Source organism: Macrobrachium rosenbergii, chromosome 56, assembly GCF_040412425.1.
Source record: "Macrobrachium rosenbergii isolate ZJJX-2024 chromosome 56, ASM4041242v1, whole genome shotgun sequence".
NCBI lineage: Eukaryota > Metazoa > Arthropoda > Malacostraca > Decapoda > Palaemonidae > Macrobrachium > Macrobrachium rosenbergii.
Genome location: NC_089796.1, coordinates 26795828 through 26822204, shown reverse-complemented (window position 1 = coordinate 26822204; position 26377 = coordinate 26795828). Strand labels below are relative to the sequence as shown.

Genomic DNA, 26377 nt, shown 5'->3' with positions numbered 1-26377 from the left:
AGTGAAATATATATTTATATATAGCGTAAATATATAACGTGCGTACTTGTATAGATGTACAGTACATTGAATCATCATTGCTATCCGTTATACGCATGCGCGCACACACACATATGTATATATGTATATATACATGTATATATATACAGTACATACATATACATTTATTTATAAATATGGGTGTGGATGGAAGATATACATAGTAGCATACCGTAAATTTGTAATATAAATATTCTTAAAGGTGTGTGTTGAATTATTATTGCTATTTGTGTCATATATATATATGTGTGTGTGTGTGTGTGTGTGTGTGTGTGTGTATGTGTGTGTGGGTGGGTGGGTGGGTGTGTGTGTGTACAGTATGTATGTGTGTATGTAAGTATGTACATATTACCATTGTTATTGTTATTGTTTTATTAAAGTGGAAAGATTTACGACCACCATCCATACTTAAATACGTAATAAAAAAAAAGAATCTACAATAACATATATTGTACTGTATTTTTTGGGGTCCTCTTTCCGGTCCTCCCGAAAAACACCCTCGCGAGAGGATGGTCTCCTCCCCTCACAGTCACGCACCGGTTGTAAATGGGTACATACATACGCACGCATGTACGCCTACATACACATGATCATACACGCTCACATGAACATGAAGTGTAATTTGTTTACTGCACGGCTTATTGGATTTCTCTCCGGCTGCTTGATAGACGTTTGTTTCCACTGTTTGTTGAGTTCGTCGCTGCTTGTTTGATGTTTCATTTCCCAATGTCTGATTTCGTTGTTTGCTCCCTCGTGTCTATTGTTTGCTACTGTTTTCTAGTTCTCTGTAAAAGAAAACTACCGAGATGGCTATTTGTCAGTCCGTCCTCACTTTTTCTATCCGCCCTCAGATCTTAAAAACTACTGAGGCTAGGGGGCTGCAAGTTGGTATGTTGATCATCCACCCTCCAATCATCAAACATACCAAATTGCAGCCCTCTAGCCTCAGTAGTTTTGATTGTATTTAATGTTAAAGTTAGCCATGATCGTGCGTTTGGCACCGCTGTCTGTGCAAAAACACATGCCACCACCGGGCCGTGGCTGAAAGTTTCATGGGCCTCGGCTGAGAGTTTCATACAGCATTATACGCTGTACAGAAAACTCGATCGCGCCGAAGAAACTTCGGCGCATTTTTACTTGTTTTCTGCTATTTTATTTTCCAGTTGTCCGTATATTGCTGTTGTAGAGATATTTCCAGAGTAAAAATCTTCTCTGAATACAAGTGAAGGAATAATTATATGAAGCATGATTGTTTCCTTGCCTTTGTTTTGTAATTTTGTTTTTCTTTCTGTTTGCCTACCCACTAACTTGAAGATTCACACCATCGATCAGGTTACACAGGTTACGAGAGGTATGGTGTACGTAGACACTTTTAATACTGCAACAGCTGCCACTAAATTATTATTATTATTATTATTATTATTATTATTATTATTATTATTATTATTATTATTATTATTATTATTGTAGAACAAACCTTCTATCAGGAATATTTTCGATTAAGATGGAGGTTGAGCAGACTACTGAAAGCTCGAAACCATCATTTTATTGCTGACTGATGCAAAATACCCACAAACCACTGGGAATTTTAATTTCTCTGTAAACATTCTTCATGTTTTTCTATCATTCTTTACGGGCAAAAATACCTGTGGAAAAAACGCAAACGGCCATTAACGTGTGAAAAAATCAAACAAAGAACAAAATGCACTTAAGTTGAAATAGCAAAAACTGAAAAAAATATGATTATTTGTTTTTGTTCTCTGAATTTACTTTGTTCGTAAAATATGCACTAATTCACTAAAGATACACGGGGCTCTTAGTTCCTGTAATATTTAAATCTATATTTCATAGATTCTTTATTACATTTTATAATCACGATTTATCTCAAAATAAGAGCATACTTTAATTCAAATGAAAAATATAGGTTCTCTGGCTAACCAATTATATTCAGGTCTATTTCATATTACAATATGGTGAAGTTATGTCTTATACCTGTACATTTTTTCAGACTTCCTTTATCAGGACGCCGTCAGACATAAGTAATAGAATTCCTCTTCCGTCACATTTTACAGGAAGGAAAAGAATATCCTTGTTGCCATTATCGCAGTCATTCGATCACATAGTATTCCGGTTCAGTCCCAGAGAAAACAGTCATGGTGCTGCATTTGAAACTGCCGAGTGACGATTCCTCTGTCTAGTTGAGGGATATTCTCTCTCTCTCTCTCTCTCTCTCTCTCTCTCTCTCTCTCTCTCTCTCTCTCTCTCTCTGTATATATATATATATGTGTGTGTGCGTGCGTGTTTGTGTGTTTGTTCGTGCGTGTGTATGTGTGTGTGTTTTCAACATATAATCATTTCCACTAACGAGGAATGGCTTCAGAGGTAAATGAACTAAGCAGTCAGTGTCTCATTCACAGTATAAATGCTGAATAATGTACGATCTCCACGTTCAAAATCTTCCTCAATATTAGCCATCTCACACACCTAAACAAAGATGATAAGAAGCACGTTGAACCTCCTGCAGACACTGCTGCATCAACCTCTGTCTTGCACACTCTGTTGCGCTTTCTCGATATTAAGGCCCCTCCTTTCCCAAACCTCTACCCACTGTCACTCCTGCACTTCCTGGGTCTGCTCCTCCTCCCTCTTAATAATTCAGAATTATACACTCTTTTCACAGACCTACTGCACTTCATTCTTACCACATGATCAAACCTTTTACCTATCTCCACTATCTCAACCTTCCTTCCGTTTTTACGCTACATATACTACCTAAACAGTTAATCTTAACAGCTTCATCCCTTTTTCTTCTATTCATTTTGAACATTCACATTTCACTTCCTACAGATGAGGTGGCTAATACATACCCACCTTTACGTCCATAGACAATTCAAGTTTCTTCCTAATCTTTTGCACACGCCCTGCTATCTTTTATGCTTTACCTGTTCTGTTGCTAATCTCTTCTCCCATTCTATCATCATCCATTATTTTTATTCCCAAATACATACCTTTATATATATACAAATGCTATAAATGCAATATATATATTATATATATATACATATATATATATATGTATATATATATATATATATAATGTATATACACATATGTAAATATAAATCTGTGTGTGTGTGTATAAGTCAGAGGGGAAGAGTGTATATATGTGTGCAGTCTTTTTATTGGAGAAAATAATTCATACGATTTTCTTACCACCATTATTTGCTGCACACAAGAAATAAGAAACTGGGCCTAAGCTCTTGATTTGTCTGTGCATGTTTGTCTTAGTAATATTGGATCTTGGCTTAGCCTGTGATATATTATCTGTCTGCGAGAATTGTGAGCTTCATATCAGCAATAAAAGCATGGTCTCAAAATCTTGTTATTGAAGGTTACGTAAGGAAAAAACGACTCTAGCTTGATGCCGGAATAAAAATTCTAGAAGTATTATTATCATTATTATTATTCCTAAAAATCTCTTAACAGCATGAGTCACTAAAATGGTGAAGAAATCCACAATGGTGTAGATGTTAATATATGTTAGAAATAAAAAGGAGAACCGAGCTGAATCTCGAAAGCTCTCGTTGACATATATATTTCAAATATATATTTACATCTACACCATTGTGGATTTCTTCACCATTATTATTATTATTATTATTATTATTATTATTATTATTATTATTATTATTATTTATTTATTTATTTATTTATTTATTTATTTATTTATTTATTTATTTATTTATTTATTTATTTATTTATTCATTTACGTATTATTGTATCCAAACCGTCAAAAATGACTGTGATATATAAGGAGGCCAAGAAAGCTAGTCCCGACCGCAGATATGTTTCGTACCTTTCCGAAGCTTGGACAATGTACCTTCATCCTGCACAAATATTTAGTTCTAGTGGTCAAAGAGGTTGGCCCTGATCATACATGATAATGAAAATATTTTTATTTTTAATGTTAAAGACACCGAAACAAGAAAGCCCTTCACATTTGTTCGAAGTCACAGCGAGAAAAATTCGCATGAGAGAACTCTTCTTCGTATGTGGTGAAAATCCGCATTATTAAAAATAAAGGGGCTGAACACTTCGGGAAATACAGAGGAAGGCGGAGAAGTCCTTAATCTGGAAGCGACTGGATAATAGATCGATAAAACCGACTTTCCTTCATAACGAAAGGACAGTTAGACGAGCAACTTCTTACCCTTTGCTAGCCCAGGCCCGAAGACTCGAATAAAGAAAGATGACTTGTCTCTTGGAAGAAATAAGGTTATAGAGCGTGGAGAAACAGGTGATGAGAGAGAAGAGTCCATAGCTTGGCGGTGGAAGAAAACAAACCTGTCACCGAAACGATCGTTACAGAATAAATGTGAGAAGTGGTCGCCTGACGGAGGTAACATGGTCATCTGGGAGAAGTACAATGCAAGAAACAGTAGATAGTACCTTCTGACAAATTCTGAGAGATAGTCGGCCACCGGGTGTTACATGGTCGCCTGAGGGAAGATCATCCAAGAGATAAGTAACTGTATCTTAAATGATGTACATACCCTCTGAATGTCAATAAAAATCAAAGATACTTTGTCTTATTGGCAATTCAGAGCTGCATACAATGTGCAGTGAGATCAGACTCTCCATGAACATTTTTGGGGACAAGTTTTGGAAGTCTCCGTGTGGGCTTTACCGTGACGACAAAGGGCATTCACTATTCACGATCTTGCAATTAAGAAAGGGATAGAAATGGTTGGAAGGAAATGCCTCTTGCATAAACCATCCTCTCTGAACGACCTCGTCTTTATAAGATGTAAGTTAACACTCAGATAAAAGAAACACATGCACACACGCGAACGTGCACATGCACACACACATATACATACATACATACATAGATATACATGTATGTATGTATGTGTATATATATGTATACAGTATATATTATATATATATGTGTTTATTATATGTATCTATGTATATAAAAAGCCAAAGTCAAATGGCAAAAAAATAATCTCTTCTCCAAATGGTAAAGACTGCTCGTAAATCTTCATTCAAGCCATAACCTGTCCTATATAACCAAGCTAAACGACTCCAAATTAGTCAAATTGTCTTTGCCGCCTCCATCTACCTCATGTAATCATTTTAAGTAAATCGTCCTCTCTCTCTCTCTCTCTCTCTCTCTCTCTCTCTCTCTCTCTCTCTCTCTCTCTCTCTCTCTCTCCTTTTGTCGCACCCATGGTACGAGGGGACAATGGTACGACCTTTCCTTTGCCTTGTGATTAATGGAACTTGGTTATTTTTGGGTTCCCTTCTTTGAAAATAACTTTTCCATCATTTCATATTCCGTTCTTTAGTGTTGACGTTTTTCTTAGCCTTTTCTTTCTTGTGGACGTGAAAAGATTTCGTTATTCATCTACTTTTTATTTCTCGAAACACGACAGAAAAAAATGAGGGGTGTCTGGCTTCAGTTTAGAGGAAAGGAGACAGGAAGACTTCTTAAAAAAAAACTTTTATTCCTTTTAAGAGAGAGAGAGAGAGAATAAACTCCGAAGTGATCAGGTTGTTACAATGCTCTTACTTCATGTGTCCTGTATCAAGGATGACAGGATATGCAATACATATTTGAACAGCAAAAAGGATGCAAGGAGAATCATGCCCCTCCGGTCAGGTTAACTCGAAAGAAGAGTGTCACGGATTGCAGGAAACCGGTAGCTCTTCGATCATTGTACGGTAGCAGCAAGAATTCACTGAAAAACAGTTTTAAAGCAAATTGTGTCCAATAGTGTAAGGGTTCGAAAAAGATGGCACTTATTCCCTCTATCAAGAGCAAAAACAGGTCTCCGTGACAACTTTACATCCCATGTAAATCAGAACCAAGAATTTTAGAAAAAGGGTCCTTCCGCAGAAAGGGAGCACCCGTCCATGCAGTGAAAAAAATCTGAAAAACTGTAGCTTTACACTAAAAAAAAAAAAATAAAGGATTTAAAAGATATTGCATCAGTGTAGTACATCAAAAGTTAAGGTAATACCCAGTAAAGATTTTAATTCTGCTGTTCAAGTAGAGGAAAGAGTAAGATTTGAAAAGATTGTAGCTCAGCAAATCCGGGTAAACCCAAGCAAGGTTTCGAACAATGGCGGTCCTGTAATCCATGATGAACAGCGACATAACTGAAATAATATTATCAATGTACACTCGGCAAGAAAAGTGAAGATACAGTTTTCATTAGATTTCGTTCATCGAATTTCAATTTTTTTCTTACAGAAAACACATAATCTCGGTAAATTTACTCTAGAATATGAAAATACAATGCAAATTATATCATATATGTTAAATCTGCAAAACAAAAACGTTCAGATACTTAAAAACACCCTGCATGTACGAAGTAATCAGAATTTCTCAGATGACTTCGTTCATAGAGATCTAAAAGATAGTATGTGGATATCTCGATGTAGTACTATTCATCAGAACGGCAATATTTACTCGTTTTCCGTTATGAACAGGCTTATTATTGCATCATCATACGAGGTAATGCTAATTTCTTTAATTTTTACACATTCATGTTTGTATTTCACGGTGTTAAAAGTCAGCTGGAATTAATGGCAGTAAATGTTGTGACACCTAGGTAGGTTGACCAAATCTATTTAAATCCACAAGAGCGTTCTCTATGATGTGAAGGGCAGCACAGGAGCTTCAGGGAAAACACAAGCTGGATGTTTCTTGAGGTTGCCAACACAAGTAACTGGATGTTTCATACTATACCAATTGCCAATCTCTAAAAAGAAAAAAACAATGAAATGAGTAGCTCTACGATTTCTCTCTCTCTCTCTCTCTCTCTCTCTCTCTCTCTCTCTCTCTCTCTCTCTCTCTCTCTCTCTCTCTCTCTCGCCATTGCTAAAACATACTATACCAATATAGTGTAGCTCAATCTCTAAAAGAAAAAACAATGAAATGAGTAGCTCTACCATAGGCCTAGGCTTACAACAGCAACTCTCTCAACTCTCTCTCTCTCTCTCTCTCTCTCTCTCTCTCTCTCTCTCTCTCTCCATTGCTAAAACATACTTACAAATATAGTATCGCTCAATCTCTAAAGAAAAAAAAATAATGAAATTAGCTCTACATTGTAAAACATACGTTATAAATATAGCCTAGTCTCTAAAAGAAAAAAAATAATGAAATTAGCTCTACAGTAGCCTACATATAGGCCTAGGCTCTCTCAGCTCTCTCTCTCTCTCTCTCTCTCTCTCTCTCTCTCTCTCTCTCTCTCTCTCTCTCTCTCTCTCATCATAACAATGCATTCGTTCCTTTTCGTTGGACATTGCTCAAATTTAACTCTTGATTTCATTATGGAAGATCGCGTTTCCGATTATGCAAGCATTCGTTCAATGTGGTGTCATAAATTCATTTGTGTAAGGTTGCTTGGTAAGTTACGTCGAAAAATGTTTATTTTGCTCAGAACTGTCGTTGCAAATTACAACTTGAACGAACACTGTGAAACTTACTACTGCATTTAAGTATCAATGATTTCATTATCGTAGAATATGATTGAAAGTTATAAGAGGTCAAGCAAAACACAAACACAATAAGACGGAAGCTCCTCCCCTTTCTAAAGTTGCCAGATGTCGCATTATTGAGCAACATATGTCCGAAGATTTAAAAAAACTGTATCCTCACTTTCCTTGCCGAGTGTACATACATTATGTAAATTCACCATATTTCCATGTTGTCTCTGTTCATCGGGGATCGCAGGACTACCATTCGTTCGAATCCTTGTTTTGGTTTACCTGGATTTGTTGAGCCACTCTTTTCAAATCTTACTCTTTCCTCTACATGAACCGTGGGGGTTGCAAGAAGAAGACGGTGGTTCTGCAATATACGTAAAGCAGAAACAAGAATTCTGAAATCAACATGATGCGGAAACGATTCGAAGTAGATAGACTAGGATTCTCATATCAGAACGTTACAAAGTAAAGGATTCTGTTAAGATGGCAGTTCTGTAATGTTTGTTGAGCAGAGACAAGGTTTCTGTAATCCATATGCAACAAAGAAACTTGGAAAAGATGGTCGTCCTGCAATGCAGATCAGAAACAGTGGGTCTAGACAGATGTTGTCCGACAATATATAGAGAGAATCCAGTGTCCGCATCGATGAAGAGGGAAAGTGAGAAAAAAGAGAGAGAAAGAGGAAGAAGAGAGGGCGGACCAAAACATACGTGTTGTTATCAGCATTCTAATCTCCCTTAAGTAGGTCGCAGATATCCCTAGACTTCGTCACGCGACCATCTCTTTCCTTATACGTAATGTATCCCTTATATTCGTGTTTGTGCGACGCCTTTGTTGCAAGATAATTTCATTAAGAGCGATGAAACGGAGACGCTGCTCAGCGACGCATTCGTTGTCAGGCATATGAATTTCTTCCATGTGACCTTTTGTTGGCATTCAAGTGTGAGTCATGATTAGGCTACTCGCATGGTAATACTGTAGAATAATCTCAAACGGAATTATATATATATATATATATATATATATATATATATATATATATATATATATATATATATATATATAATGTTGGTTGGAGACGAGTACTTGTTTTTCTTTGCTTGATGCAGAAGCCTGGAATATATGTTTTTTTTAATGCTATATTAAGGAATAATTTCTGTATACACCTTTTGCCCTTAGAAAGTAGGCAACATATTATTTTAACCTTCCAGCACTCTGCAAGTGTTTGTTTGGATGAGGTTGCTAGCTCTTTGCCCTGGCTATGACCAACTGCAGTCAGTCAACCATTAGGTACAAATTCAGTGTTGAAGTCAGATGTTCAGTGGCTTTTCAGGAAATCGGTAGAGTTATTTTCCTTATGGTATCAGTAAAGGTAAGGCGCATGGGTGATAAATACACACAAATATGTGAATATATACCGTATATCTTCACAGAAATATGTGCCTGCATCACCCATGCAGCAATGTTGCCGCTAGAGAAGGTGGCGTCAGAAGGGCGGAGATTTTCAGTTCTTAGCAAGTCTCCGGAGATGAGGTTACTAGTCACATGCCCTCTTCTTGACCGTAGGTGACACCAGTACCCACCATTTACAGCTGACCCAAATGGTGGCCGGCTGGGCGGAAATCGAGCCACAATTCATGCAAAAGCGAAGCCCAATCTACCACTGAGCTACAGTAGCAGACTCTTCACGGGTGTTTTATGTAACGAATGTCCATATTAACATAATTCACCTTCCTGTCAACCAAACCAATAGATCAGTCCAAAACTATATATATATAGAAGCGTAACGCATCCCCAGCATAACAAGGATTGCATAACAATGATTGTAACGATGTCATTTGTACGCCTTGTTTTGCGTGAAACGCTGACACTTCCACACACAACTGCACGCTTTGCATACATATCCGGCATGCAAGGTTGATGACTCAACTGTCAACAATAATTATTTTGTTCCTAGCTTCCCGACCTAATTGTCGTGCCTATATATACAAACATACATATACATACACACATACACACACACATATACACATATATATATATATATACATATATATATATAGAGAGAGAGAGAGAGAGAGAGAGAGAGAGAGAGAGAGAGAGAGAGAGAGAGAGAGAGAGAGAGAGGCGTGTGTGTTTAAAAATTCCTTATTTTACAAATACTTTAAGACAACAATTTCACTTTTTCTCTTTTCCTTTCTATTTATTTGTGTTTTGGAAGATTTTTGTAAATATTACTTTTGCTCCCTAGAATCATAGTCCAAAGCAGTGCTGTGCACGTTCATGTAAATCAAAAGCACTTGTAAAACCTAGTAGAGTAATGATTTTTTGGGACCCTTCACAGGCATTTTGTTTATAAACATCATAATTTATCTACCCCAGTAAACGACGGTAACAAAAGCACTTATTGCCAATCTAAACACAGATTAGAGATTCATTCAAAGTCACAAATTATTTCCAGAAAAGGTAAAAATTTCATTTGATAATATTTAGTCAAAATCTGTTATTATAAACACCATTTAAATTCAAGGTTTTTTCAGATCTTATTTTGAAAATACAAACTATGAAAATTGCATTATTCAAAATACTAGAGTTAAATTGCACATGCAAATTGAGTCATGTTCAGAGACAAAGCTACGCTTGAAACAAAAACAGATTCCAGACAACAAACAAATGGGGGTAAAAGGCAAATACAAGGTAAAACACAAAAGGAATGCCCGACATGAGCACACATACAAACAGCAGTCACAAGGCTAAACACAAATGGGTTCTCAACCGATTCACAAAAGCAAACATGCAGGTCGTCCGTTGAATGGGTGCTCGACACGGACACACATTTGCAGCACAACGAAATAAGGTTAAGCACAAGGTAAGAACTCGATATTTGCACATATTAGCAAAACAACGAAAAATGAAAAGCGAAATTAACACATGATACGGACTCCCAATTGCTATCATGACAAGGTTAAACAGATAAACACTAACGAGCACTCTACACTGACGCACTTGTAAAATAAAGACAAACTGGGATAAGCACTACATGAGCGCTCAGTTCGAACACATTTACGAACAGTGAATTAAAAACCGGGTTTAAAAAACAACCACACGCGCGACAAACCGACACGATCGCGCCAAAGGAGGCAGAAGAGGAGGTTTACTAAAGTCGCCCGCGTGACTGGCAGCGAAACAGTGGTGTGTGTTTTCTCTCTGACCTCAGAATCAGCAGATCCGCCTGACTGGGAGCGGAGTAGTGGTGGCCCGTGGTTCCATCGTTCTCCACTCGTCTATTGTTTACAACTGGGGGTTCCTATCGCAGTTCCGGAGGTTTTAAATAGGTTGGGAGGAGGGGTGGAAGTGTTATGTCATGGGAGGTGTTGCTGGAGCTGAGGTCCACCGAGTTTTTTTTTTTTTTCTTTCTTTTTCACGTAAAATAGTGCGGTCCTTTGTGATGAGGTGGTGTCTGACATAGTTATGAAGGTTGAAAATTGTTTGAGATGTTCGAGATAGGTGACATATAGTTATTAATGTTAAAAGGTGGTGTACACATACGCTCTTAATCATATGTATATATATATGTATATGTATATATAATAATACACACAAATTTATATATATATATATATATATATATATATATATATATATAATTTATAAATGTATATATATACATATATATGTATATATACATATATATATAAATTTATATATATATATATATATATATATATATATATATATATATATATATATGTATGTATGTATGTATAAACGGATGTCTGCCTGTCTGTGCCAATCTGTCTGTATTCACCAGCCAGATGAAGGTTCGCTAAGGTTTTATGAGAGTGATAAGGCTGTGGAAGATTTATCCGTGACTCAGCATTTGATCTCAGATCTTTGCAGACACCACCAACAACAACTTCAAAGAAACGAAACTGTTTGGTGTCTGTCTCTCTCCGTCTAACTATCTAGCTTTGGATTTCCCTTCCTGGCTTTGTTTTCCTTGACGTTCACATTCTTTCAACGTTCGAGGTTAAGCGCCTGTCTTTTCCCGTCCTGCCCCCGCCCCCCCCAGCCCCCGTTCCCGCCCCCTCCCACTCTTCCTGTCGAGTTCAGCCGGCCTTGTTTGATTAGGGGAATTCTATTGCCAGCCCTGTCAGTATCTGTAGTAATAAAAAAAATTGCAATAAACCTATTGAATTGGGCCTTCTTCGTGTATTTTTCCTTATTCGCTATAAACTATCTGTTCTGAGCAGTGGAAAGATGAAGAAAAACGAAATTTTGCCTTACTAGAGAATTCATGAGAGAAATAACTTTCGTAACAAGTATTTCCGCTTGGTGGTAAAAAATGATTACAAGGTAATTTCCATATGCCGTCTTTAACGGTATGATTTTTTTTTTTTACATCTGTACAGGAACCATGCAGGAACAAATGGACAGGTTGAATAAGATTTGAAAAGCAATGGATTGAATTCACACATAAAAGTAGTAATGTATACAAGTCTAGTGCACTCTATATTATTATACAAACATGATTCTTGGCATGATAGGGGAAACTGCAGTATTTAAAAGATTTTATCGATTTTGGAAGTTAGATGGCAGAATAGAGTGAGAAAATGTCCTTCTTACGATCCCACGGAAAGTAATGTCAGCTTTGGTTTTTGTGGGCACCTGAAGAGCTGGAGACCCAGCCTGCTTGGACGAGACTTGAGACGGGAGGCTGGAGATGATTGGAGAATTATGGAAGATACAGCACACGAAAGACAAGTGTAGCATTTCAGAGGTCCTGTGCGTTACACAGCGATGGAGGCAGTGATGCTGATGATGAAGATGAGACTACAACATTTAACATCAATAAATCCACAATAGGTTGGCTTGTACTGCCGGTTCACATAATTATAGTACACACACACACACACACACACACACACACACACATATATATATATATATATATATATATATATATATATATATATATATATATATATATATATATATATATATATATATATATATATATATATATATATATATATATATATATATATACACATATATACTGCTGTACATACATATATATATATATATATATATATATATATATATATATATACATATATATATATATATATATATATATATACTATATATATATATATATATATATATATATGTATATATATATATATAAATATTGAATATAAATATTGTAAAGATTTCTGCCGGATACCAATGAGAACATTCTTTTATCATTTGTTATTTACTTACTGAATAAAATAAACTACATTTATATTATAAATAAGTTTTGTAACAAAATATATTTAAATTACTTGAGACGTTTAAACATCTTAGAGTCATTCAGTTTGACATAGCCTACACTTCAGAGAACTCAGCTCACCATCATCAGAAATCTCTGATTTTTTTTTTCTTTGTGAAAGTGAATTTGAAATAAATGTGAATAACCGTACACTAAATTTCTTTGTGATCTTAATTTATTCGTATAAATGCAAGCTAATCGTGCTTGCATTGCATATGACTTTATTTAATGCGAAAAAATTTATTCGTATAAATGCAAGCTAATCGTACTTGCATTGCATAGGACTTTATTTAATGCGAAAATTTTCTGTTAGGTATATCAAACCAAAATATTCCCAACTTATGTATGGGTTTTTGGTGACCAAATACGTGTTAATTACTTATTGATCATCGATAATTAAATAAAAGCCTAATAAGCATTTACTATACGCAGGACGATCTACGCACGTGCTTGATCTCTGTAATGTAATTATCTTGGCATACATGTAGAAAAATCATACCTTTTAAAAGGAGCATTCGTATGCTGCTTTGTGCTGTATGGATTTTTGTTACATCAAGTCGGTCATAATCCACCCCCCAAATCAAATTACCTCTAAGATTTTATAGAATTTGTGTTAGTGTAAGTTTTCTATAATACACATACAGCTCTAATTATTGGATCTAATGTTGTTCATTTTTATATTCGTCCAACGTACAGGTAGCCTATTGTGTACAGCTGCTCCAGCTCATTGAATTTTGCCAACGTCATGACTGAGGCTGCATGCCCAATAACTTTGCTGCCTAAAGATTCGTTTTCTTTGAAAGATTAATGTACGTTTTCTTTGTTTTTGGTTCCTAACTCAATTCTTTTTGTTATCAACAACAACGACGCTGGAAGGAATTAGGAAATGTTTTCATCTCGATTGTGACCCGAGTCTGTGCATGCATTAGCAGGATATTTGAAGAACATATGAACGGAATTTGACGAAACTTGGGAGGAATATCCATTAGATAACTTCCTCGAGTTGATTAGCACACGAGGTATTGGAACAGAATTTATGTGTTGCCATTGAAACTGTAAGGACTGGGTTATGAGCGACATACTGGCTGGGTGTTAACTGGTTTATTGGTTGTTCCTTACTGAGATAAATGTACAGAATCTTGGAAGATGTTATTGACGCGTGCGAGCGGTAATGTAGCGTCTACACACAGACAGGTAAAACGGACATAAAGGTTCAGACATCTGTGTTTGTCGGCAGACAAACAGATGGCGATATCAAGAGACATGATTAACATATGGTGATGAAACATACATCAGTGGAAGGGTCAGGAAATTCTACATATGGCCAATTGCATGAGATTCAAGACAGATTAATGGATACAATGCAATAGCATAATAAATGTGAAATGGAGAGACCTTTGGCGTCTTCACAAACAGAAACATACACACAGTTTGATACAGAAGATTCGTTGGAACATTATGAGTACATGATTAGAATGCTTGCATGGCAATGCAAGTAGTGGTGATTGTACATACGTTAAGACAACAATGCTTAGGAGAAAGACTGGAAATATTGTATGGTTGAAATCGCGTTCCTGTAGAGAAAGAAAACGAGACGCTCCTGTTTTGTCCTGTCGACTCCGATGATGACGATCGACGAACACACGAACACACACGTGTTTGGAAGAGACAGCGTCGGGGCTCTTACAAGTACTCTCCCCAAGACGTGTGTAACGTCTGATTGTTTGGAAGAGACGGCGTCGGGGCGACGGGCTCTTACAATGTTCCCCCACAAGCGAGGCATCGATGCGGAAATTGCCTTGGCGACAATTGTAGTTGGCTCGAAGGGCTTGGGCTAGGGGCGGGTAGGAGGCTGAAGGGCGGCACCGGCCAGCAGGAGCTCGAGGAGGACGGGAGCTGGTTGAAGGGTGACGTCGGATGATCCTTCGGTGGCCGGCTCGAGGGCGGAAGGATGACGGCGGCTGATCCTTGGTAGCCAGCTCGAGAGGGGCGGCAGCAGGCTGAAGGATGACGTGGCTGGTCCTTCGTTGGTCAGCTCGTCCAGTACGAGTGCGGGGGCGGCTTCAGGTTTCCTGGAGGAGGTATCCAGGGCTCGGTGGTGGAGTGGGTCATCTCGGAGGGTCGGACTAATACTGAGAACTCAGGAACGGCGGGAAACAGCGAGGCGGCGAAGGGCCTATCAGGCGTGGGTCGTCATCTTGGGTCGGCCGGGTCCTTCGAGTCACTCCGGGGTCACCAGTGTAAGGACTGGGTTATGAGCGACATACTGGCTGGGTGTTAACTGGTTTATTGGTTGTTCCTTACTGAGATAAATGTACAGAATCTTGGAAGATGTTATTGACGCGTGCGAGCGGTAATGTAGCGTCTACACACAGACAGGTAAAACGGACATAAAAGGTTCAGACATCTGTGTTTGTCGGCAGACAAACAGATGGCGATATCAAGAGACATGATTAACATATGGTGATGAAACGTCTCAGTTTTGTCAGGAAATTCGACTGGCCAATTGATGATGACGATTAATGGATACAATGCAACAGCATAATAAATGGAAATGGAGAGACCGTCAGGGCTCTTCACAAAACATAAGCCAGTTTGATTTCTTGGAACATATGATTAATCATGCATGGCAATGAATTAGTCCCGATTGTACACATCTTAAGACAAGTTTAGGAGAAAGACTGAAATATTGTATGGTTGAAATCGCGTTGAGAAAGAAAACGAGACGCTCCTGTTTTGTCCTGTCGACTCCGATGATGACGATCGACGAACATAAACAAACGTGTTTATCAGACAGTTTCGGGGTTTCATTATTTGCTGCCTAAAGATTCTTTTCTTGAAAGATACCTTTCGTTTTCTTTTTTTTGTTCAATCTCTTTTTGTTAAACAACAACGACGCTGGAAGGAATTGGGAAATGTTTTCATCTCGATTGTGACCCGAGTCTGTGCATGCATTAGCAAATATTTGAAGAACATATGAACGAAATTATGTAAACTTTTTATCCATTAAAACTGTCGACGATTAGCAGGTTTGGAAGAGACTGAAACTAAGCCTTAGTTAATTTCTCCCTATGATTAATCATCCAGAGATTAGTCCCGATGAATACATCTTTCAAGTTTCACAAAACTATGTTAAGCCGTTGTTGGGGTATTGCGATATCACACAAGCATAAACAAAAAGGTATTATCAGCAGTTTGGGTGTTTCATTATTTTCTCTTGTACCTTCCAAAAATCTCTGTAAGATAAGAAGTGTTTTCGAATAAACAAAAATCGACTTATGTAGTTTTTAAATCTGTGGACGATGCAGGTTTGAGAGAGACTGTAACCCATGAAACACACCTGAGTTTGGAGTCATGAAGTTTAGATGTCTCTTGCTGGCATGGGCATGGAGCAACCAACCTCCTTCCAAAAATCAGTGTTTTGAATTTGAAATCGACAAGGTTTGTTCGGATACAATGGGTCACAAGAAACCTGTCATTTTAGTAAAATTGTGTTTATGGGGCCCTGTAACGTTATTAAATTATTCCTAAGTCAAGGTTTTACAGTCGTGCATTAATTTATAATAAACATGTGAGCTCGGGACAGATCACAAGAAAACAGGGAAGGGTTAGCGGGATGTTTTCCAAAACTTGCTGTAGTAGTTCGTTCCAGATGTCTTAACATCTTTCCAGTCTAAGTCGGACGATGACAATGTGCTACTTGAGACACCCGAATTTGTTTTGTTACGCTTAGTGTTTTTATGGTAGTTGGTGATCCTACAACCATTTTTCTCAAAATTTTGGTTGTGGCATACTTCTGTACCACATTCTTCCCCATTCCATTTTATAATTCCCATGTTTTTGGTTATGTTCAAGAACACCTTTCTTATTCGTTTTGATATTTATTGTTCTCTGGTATAAAGATATAGTCTTAATCCCGAAATTCCCACTCAAGGGTTACTCTCTGAACGTGGATATTAAATGGAGAAACTTTCCTTCCACTCCACGGTTCGGCCTTGGCATAAGAAAACTTGCGGCCTAACAAGTAACCTTCACATTGTAGTTTTTAATATATATATATATATATATATATATATATATATATATATATATATATATATATATATATGGTGGTTATGTATATATGGTGGTTATGTGCTAGGCTTCAAGTTTTCTTAAGCCAGGTTCGAACCCTGGAGTGGAAGGAAAGTTTCTTCATTAATATCCAGATTCAGAAGGTAACCCTGTCTGTTAAGAATACATACATACATAATATATATATATATATATATATATATATATATATATATATATATATATAGATATATGTATGTATGTATGTACATACATACATACATATATATATATATATATATATATGTATGCATGTATGTCTGTATGTATATATGTATGTATGTATATATATATATATGTATATATATATATATATATATATATTATTATGATTATATATAATTAACTTAGCAAGAACTAGCAAATTGCCTCCCCCTTTTTTTTTGTTGTTTGTTTTGTTGTTTTCATTTACTGCAAGCTGCTCGATCGATAGACACATCTGTCTATCGACTTCGCATGGTCAGAATACAAGGGTTTAAAACGGATTGAAGGCCACTCCCTTTAAGTAGGTAATTCCTTCCCGAGGCAAAAGTAAATCTGTCTGGTCGTTTTCTTACAGGCAAAACCCCCCTGCGGGCATCAGCTGAACATGACTCAACTCCCCCTATGTGTTGGACGTGCCCCCTGCCCCATAGGAGGAGATAAAAGCAGAAACCAAACCGAGGTTCGGCCTCACACGCGCGCTGGAAGATAGGGAGTGAAGAAGTCCCCGAATCTCGGCCATGCCCTTGGCTCCTAAACCACGTGGCCTTTAAAAGTATACTTTCCCTCTGTGAACTCCGGCCACCACCCACGTGTTCCCTTGGATGCTAGCCGGACCGATGACTGACTCCATTTGCTTGGAGTTTCGAGAAGTCCCCATCGCCTTGCCCTTTTACTGAAGCCCTTGCATCCTAACACGTGGAGAAACTCGCCATCGGAAGTCGGAAGTCATCTCTGCCTTACAGTAATGTGCTCTGGAAGACCCCATTCAGTCACGCTTTTGTCTCGTAATATTTACTTAAATTGTGAGCCAGTAATCACCGAATCTCTTGTCAAATGTCCGTGCTCCTCGAGTGTCGGTAATGCTAAGCTATCATTAATTCATCGAAGCCCCTTGGCACCCTCAGTGCAGCTTCGAATTCATTAATCTTTTGTCTGTTTTCATTTCTGGCGTATAATGTGCATATCTCTCATTTCAGAGGGACCCTATATCGTGGAAGCCTCTTGGACTGTGTCTGGAATCCCCCAGTTTCATTCATCCCTCAGAAATCCCCTTCAGGATCAATAATCTACTAGCATTCCTCTTTCCCGTACTAACGTTATTTATGTAAATACACTCCTGCAAGTTTGCCCACATGTTTTATGTAATATTTTCCTCAGTAACAAGAGCCTTACGCTCATATGAAATTCCCCATTGTTTTCCTCTTTTTTTATGTTTTCCTGGACCCACGAAGTCAGAATCACAAGGCTAAATTACCTTAAATTGTTGCTATCTGTCTCACAGAGAATATTTCAAACTAAATCGCCAGGAAAAACGTAAATATATATATATATATATATATATATATATATATATATATATATATATATATATATATATATATATATATATATATATATATCCTCTACTTTGCTCCTTCGTTGTCTTCCTTGTTCCATAATAATGTTTACTCAATAATAAAAATTATTATAATAATAAAGATGGTACTAATAATAATAGTGGAACCTTATTCAAACAGCTGTCTTAGTTCACAACTAATTAAATTGATTTATTCTTATTCTTTAGTGCTCAAAACATTCAATGAAGTCATTAACGATTGAAGATAGGAAAACCTGTAGACAGGGGCGTCATTTGGCGGGGGCTGGGGTGCACTTGCCCCCCTCAAGACACTGATGGCCTCCTGAATACTTGGTTGGCCCCCCTAGCCTTTGAAATGATAATAATAATAATAATAATAATAATAATAATAATAATAATAATAATAATAATAATAATAATAATAATAATAATATATGGCTTCAAAAGTCTCTAAAATGCGCACAAATTTCCAAAACCCCCAGCTGACAGGGCTTGCTTCGCTCGCCACCCTTCCCATACCATAAGTTCTAAAGAAAAATCTGAAATGAAACCACTGCTTTAGAAGTATAGAAAACAGTGACCACATACTGGTTACTACTAGAATAGTATTAGTTTTTAATGATAAATGTCTTTATCAAAAACTATATAATTGAAGTGCCAAGTTAGGAACACGTCCATACCCCCTGAAATTGTGTTGAATGTTTTCAAAATTGTGCGTCAATCTTTGCTCCTCGTCTTTTGAACGTTGCGAAGCAATAACTCTTTCCTTCCCTAAGTTAACAGCATTATGTTGATTTATGTACATTTATCTACTTATTGTTTCCATCAGTGAACCTTCCTTACTAAATTTGCATTTCGCTCTAGGGTTGTTAAGAAAATTCTGAATAATCTTGATAGCTGGGATGGAGAAGATCCTGATGCTTTCTTCCCTTTGGTTTTTTAAAAAGTTTTTAGTGCATTGTCTCCCAGGATTCGTAGATTCTATAGATTTCTATGTCGACATAGTACTAACTTTGCGGATAAGCGCAAGCTTAGTAATTCAGTGCCTGTTCCAATGAGTGGCATATCTGCAGGCTGCAGTAACTGCAGTACAGGCCAATTTCTATTGTCCCTGTGCTCTCCAAAGTTGCTGAAAAACTTATTTTTAAGCCACTATATAAGTATGTGGAAATTAAAAGATTGTTAGCTGATAGTCAATATGCATATAGGAAGCAGTTAGTTACCTGCGATGTTCTTTTAGACTTGACATGTCATTTGCAAGTGAACCTTGATAAGGGCTTTCAGAATCTAGGAGTAGGTGGATATGTTTTAAGATTACTTCAAGATTTCTTTACAGTTAGGAAGCAGCGAGCTGCTGTGGACGGGATCTTTGGTGAACCAAGACCTATTATGTCTAGAGTTACACAGGGTCCACTGTTATTTTTAGTGTATACAAGTGATATGGTTGTTGACCTGGAAAACAAGATTGCTCAATATGCCGATGATGCAACACTTGTGGGTGTAGTAAAGTCTCCACTTATGAGAAATGGAGCTACTTGCAGCCTCAGTCGGGACATAGACCGGATCGGTGAATGTTGTAGTTGGTGGGGTATGAGGCTGAATTCCAGTAAAACGAAAACGTTATTGATTAGCAGATCTCGTACAGGTTTTCCACTTCATTCTCCCCTCTAGGCGGATGGGACTTTGCTGAATGAGTCTGAAGCTTTAACTATTCTAGGTGGAACTTTTGACTCACACCTTACTTTTGAGAAACATATAATGAAAGTTTCAGCAAATGTCACACGAAAGTTAGGTATTGTTCGTAAGGCCGCATATAATTTATAGCAGTCATAAAATCAATGCAACCTGTTTTAGGTCATTTGCCTTTCCTTTACTAGAATATCTAAAAGAGATTTATCTCTTTTAGATATAGTTGTTCGTGGTGGTAGGTTTCTGTTTCCTAATATCAGTAGTTTCGACTTGGACCACCGACGGATGGTCTCTTGTTTGTCACTTTTTCATAAGATGTATTTTAACAGAGATCTTTCACATTCACAATTGATCCCTGATCCCCTTTATCGCCGAAAGTAACCAGATTCGCTGAACAGCAGCACCAGTGTGCAGTAAATGTGCCTCACTGTCGAACTTTCCAATTCCAGAGGTCCTTTATTCCTCACACCGCTGGACTGTGGAGCAGCCTCCCAGAGGATGTTGTACAATTGGAACTTCAGAAGTTCAAACGAAGATGCAGTGCATTGCTACCCTATTGTTATTCTTCTTGTATTTTGATACATTTTTGTCTATTTATTAATTTTTTTAATAAGTAAGATCTCTTCTTTCTATATTTCTTTTTACGTACTCTTACTTCTTCCTAATGAACACCATATTCTTTGGAAGCTTGAATTTCAAGTCAATGGCGCCTGTGGGATTGTTCCATATGAATAGGTTTCATCTTCAGAATAATAATAATAATAAGTGCATAATCAGTATGGCAAATACAGTTGAGTATTATCAATGCATACATACACATACATACATACACACATATATATATATATATATATACATATACATATATATATATATATATATTATATATATATATATATATATATATATATATATATATATATATATATATATATATATATATATATATATATATATATATATGTGTGTGTGTGTGTGTGTGTGTGTGTGTGTGTGTGTGTTTGTTAAACCACGAATAACCCAGCATCGAATTCACTATACCTTTCATGTAACTTACACCCAAACGATATTATGTGATAAGGGCATCCGATGGGCAGAACCTAACAGTTTTGAGGTAAATATTTATGGTCCATGGTTGTTAGTCCCATGTCCGTTCTTTTATTGTAGCAGATGCTGGTATTTATTTACTGCTGGGTCAATTGGTGGAAGCAGGCCAGGCGTGGATCTTGCAAATGTGAGTTGTTCGACACACATGCAGACATATATATCTTCTTCGTTTAACGTGCTTTTTCCCATTTTTGTATGGGGTAAGCACGATGCCTTCTTTTGAAGGACTTTGATTTGGCATTGGGGTAGACCGTAGCCTCGATCGGCTGCCCTGCATGACATTACTTAGACCAGGTAGTGCATGTGTACATGTATCTTACCAAACCGATATATATATATATATATATATATATATATATATATATATATATATATATATATATATATATATATATATATATATATATATATATATATATATATATATATATATATATATATATATATATATATATATATATATATATGTATATGTGTGTGTGTGTGTGTGTGTGTGTGTGTGTGAGCTTGCAGAGAACTTGTGCTTTAGTGACACGCACCCCATTGTAAATATGTCATAGTTTCTTGGATTTCATTTACCAACGCGGAGATTAGCCACATACTGTACACGCGCGCAGCACACACTAACACACATATACACACACACTCACACACACACACACAGTTGTTCTATTGTATGAAAGTAAAGGTGATATACAGTAGGTGACAGCAAAAAACATAGGGTATAACATTGCTTATGCCTGCAAGGGTGTTTGGTGGGTTTTTGACCGAGAAGGTAAAGCAGATGTCAAAAGGATTAATAGGTAAATAAGAGTGTGGGTTTAGACAAAGAAGAAAGTGTGTCGATCGAGTTTTTTGTTATGAAAGAAGTGTGTGGGAAGTTCGAAAGTAACGAAAAAACCTCATGACAGCATCGACAGAGAAATTTATGGAAGATGTTGAGAAAATTTGGTATGTAATATAAGTTGCTGAGTGTGATTAAAAAATTTTATGGTGTAAACGAAATGTTCTGTAGAATATTTAGACGGGCGTGTAAATGGTTTGGTGTAAACGTGGGTCTGAGGTAAGGATGTGTTATTTCATCATGGCTGTTTAACTCCATAGATAGCTGGTATAGTGGTTAGTGTCCTGGAATGCCATTCAGATGTCGCGGGTATGCGTCTCTCCCCGGGCATGAAAAATCACTGGCTCTGTATTATGATCAGTCACTGCTGCACTGTGGGGTCTGCAGTGGGAGGTTGAAACCAACATTCTTTGGAAACTTGAATTTAAAGTCAGTGGCCCCTGTGTGCTTGTTCCATGTGAAAGGTTTCATCTACTGAAATATAATAAAATAATAATATGAAAAATTTAGAGAAAAGAAATTAGACATAGTCGTAGGATAAAAAACACATAAATGGAATGTGGAATGACTGATGTTAGATAACGATACAGAGCTGAAAGTGCAGCAAGAAGAGAAAGTTGAAAGTAAATGTGAGAATGAGTAGGTTATAAAGGTAAAATACGGAAACCTGGAAGTTGAAGCAGTGAATGTAGATGTGTATATAGCGATCATGAACAGGGAATCGAAATATACGCATGGCTTCTTGCAGACGTATACTGTGACATACTCACGCACGTCCTGCTTTCTCTTGCTTTTGTTCCTCGTAGACATCCTAATGTAATTATCACTCATATATCAAGCAAGGCTGAAATTCTAAGTTCTCATTGTAACAGTCTCTTTCCTGACTGGTTGCACACTTCTTCTTCTACTAAAGCCTATGCACCTGTCCAGTATTTCTTATATTCCTTTGTAATTCATTAGAAAATATTTAAAACAGGAATGGGGCTATAACCTCCCTAAGTCAGTCCTGAGGACCGACGTCGTGAACTCTGACCTAGAGGTAGTTCTGATATTTTCCAGTGTAATCAGTTACTTCTAATTCCTGTAAAATTAAATCATTAGTATCAAGTCTCCTGAAAAGGTTGTGTGTGTCTGTGTTCAGTAGTGATGCCTTTTTCACTTTTTAGTTAGGAAATAAGAATGTAATTTTGATATCGGTTGAGTCAATCATTGAACCTCAACCAGAGGTATATTTTTTTATTTATTTGCAATTGATTCTAATTTTCCACTTGCACTAGTTGTTATAACTGAGTTTTCTCTTTGTTGTGTTGATTTTTCATTTCTTAGTTAGAATATAAGGATACAATTAAATGCGGAAATCGATAACGAGGGCTGGGTGATGTTGTTGGTCGACACGGGGGCCGTTAGATCAATCTTCCCGCTATCCAGAGAGGACCGCAAGCGAGAACCGGACCCGGCTGCCTCCCTGACGGCCGCCAACGGGTCCCCCATCCTCTCCTATGGCACCAGGCTCCTGTCGATCTCCATCCTTGGCTGGAGATATTCCTGGGACTTCGTCATCGCGGATGTAAGGACCCCACTCCTGGGTGCGGATTTCCTTGCCCACTTTGGGCTGGCAGTCGACATCGGTCAGAAGCACCTCCTCAACACCGACTCCTGCCAGTCCCTCCTGTTAGCAACGGGACCCAAGGCGCCCACCATCTGCTCCGCTGCCCCCCACCAGTACTCACAGCTGCTGAAGGAGTTCCCTTACTTGTTCAAGCCCAAGCTCCGTCAAGTACCCGGGGCCCCAGCCAAACATGGCATCTACCTTCACATAAAAACAAAGGGCCGCCCTGCACACGCGAGGTTCCGGAGGCTTCCCCCTCAGCGCCTTCAGGAGGCCAAGAACACGTTCGCCGAAATGGAGCGGATGGGAATCTGCAAGAAGGCCTCCAGCCCGTGGGCCTCCCCCTTCCACATGGTGCAGAAACTGGACGGCTCCAGGAGACCCTGCGGTGACTACAGGCGGCTTAACCTCGCAACGGAACCTGACCATTACCCCCTGCTGAACATGCAGGACCTCACGGCCTCCTTTCACAGGGCCAAAATATTCACTTATTTGGATCTCTTACAATCCTATTTTCAGGTACCAGTTGCGCCAGAGGACATACCAAAGACCGCCATCATCACGCCTTTCGGGTCCTACGTGTTCGCCTTCTCCACCTTCTGAGGAACGCAGGGGCGACTTTCCAGCAGCTCATGGACAGCATCCTGGGGGAACTGAAGTTCTGCGTCTGCTATGTGGATGATAACCTTATATTTACCAGGTCCCACAAGGAGCACCAGAAGCACGTCCGGGCAGTCCTGCAGCGCCTGCAGGAGAACGGCCTCATCGTACGCTTCGACAAGTGCACCTTTGGCGTCCAGAAAGCCGACTTCCTGGGTCACGAGGCATCCCCGGATGGTGTCCGCCCGCTCACATCCAAAGTCGCAGCTGTCACCACGTTCCCCGCCCCACCTCCGTCAAGGCTGTCCAGGAGTTCCTCAGGATGGTGAACTACTACAGGAGGTTCATCCCCGGGATCGCGCACATCACGGCCCCCCTGACGGAGATCCTGAAAGGCCAACCAAGGTCCTTATTGTGGGGACACAGCCAGCAGCCGGCCTTACAACCACCTTGACCCACCAGGATCCCAACGCCTCCTCCAGCTGACGACGGACGCCAGCAGCGTTGCCTGTGGTGCTGTCCTGGAGTAGGTCATCAACGGTGCCCCCCAGCCCATCGCCTGCTTCAGCAAGAATTTCAACCCCGCAGAGGCCCGTTACAGCACCTTCGACAGGGAACTCTGCGCAGTGTACCGTGCAGTCTGGCACTTCAAGTTCCTCCTGGAGGGCACGCCCTTCACAATCTTCACGGACCACCAGCCGCTGGCCTACGCCTTCACCAAGCAGGGGGACGCATGGTCTTCCAGGCAGCAGCGACATGTCTCAGCCATCACGGAGTTCACCTGCTCCGTCAAGTACCTCCCTGGCAGGAAGAACCCTGTGGCGGACGCAGCTCGGGATCAACTACGAAGACCTCGCCAGGGAGCAGACCGTTGACCCAGAGACCACAGCCTACCGCACAGCCATCACGTCCCTGAAGTGGAGGGACGTGCCCCTCGCCCCCGGTGGCCCAAATCTCCTCTGCAACGTCAGTACCGGCCACCCCCGCCCCCTGGTGCCAGCCTCCCGCCGCCGCCAGGTATTCGACGTCATCCAAGGCCTGTCACACCCCTCCGGCAGGACGACAGCCAAGCTGCTGTCAGAGAAGTTCATCTGACACGGAGTGCAGAAGGACGCGAGGACCTGGCCGAGGCAGTGCCTGCAGTGCCAAACCAGCAAGGTGGGCCGTCACACCGAGTCCGGGGTAGGCGAGTTCCCGCAGCCAGGGCGGTGTTTCGGCCATGCTCACATCGACGTCATCGGGCCCCTTCCCCCGTCAGGCGGGTCCAGATATCTCCTGACGGTGGTAGACCACTCAACGAGTTGGCCCGAAGCCACGCCAATGCAAGAAGCCACCGCCAGCGCATGCGCCGAGGCCCTGCTCTCCAGTTGGATCAGCCGCTTCGGCATCCCAGACCACATCACAACCGACAAGGGCCCCGCCTTCCTGTCCGAATTGTGGTCCACCCTGGCTCGGCTGCTGGGGACAGCTCATCACACCACCACGGCCTACAACCCAGCTGCCAATGGCTTGGTCGAGCGGTTTCACAGGTCCCTGAAGGCGTCCCTTATGGCCTACTGCACCGCCAAGGACTGGAAGTACCAGCTGCCGTGGGTCCTCCTCAGGCTGAGAACCACCCCCAGGGCCGACGGCGCCCTGTCCACAGCTGAGAAAACCTCCGGCGAGCCCCTCGCGGTCTCGGGCGAGCTAGTGACAGAGGATCGCCACAACCCATCGGTCCAGAGGCTTTGCGACATAGTCGGCAAGTTCGTCCCCTGCAAGCAGACATATACCGACAGATCGGCCACCTTCACGCCACCCGGGCTGTCCTCCACCACCCACGTCTTTGTCAGGGATGACGTCGTCCGCCCGCCACTGACCAGGCCCTACAGGGAGCATTTCCGCGTGCTGGAGCGGAACAACAAGGCGTTCCTGCTCGCACTTCACGGGAAGAACGATTGGGTGTCAGTAGACTGAGTCAAGCCCTCCCTCCTGGAGGAGGACACAGACATCACTGCATCG

General features: G+C 39.6%; 2 protein-coding genes across 2 annotated transcripts in view; one reads left to right on the top strand and one right to left on the bottom strand.

Moving 5' to 3' along the window:
• LOC136836289 (serine/arginine repetitive matrix protein 2-like) overlaps positions 1 to 11106 on the bottom strand; it is a 327543-nt gene extending 316437 nt beyond the window's left edge. The window contains exon 1 of the mRNA XM_067100351.1: positions 10749 to 11106. The gene's annotated coding sequence lies outside the window, so the exon portion shown is untranslated. The remainder of the gene's footprint in view (positions 1 to 10748) is intronic.
• Positions 1 to 26377, top strand: part of LOC136836290 (uncharacterized) — a 484005-nt gene that overhangs the window by 295276 nt on the left and 162352 nt on the right. The window lies entirely within an intron of this gene.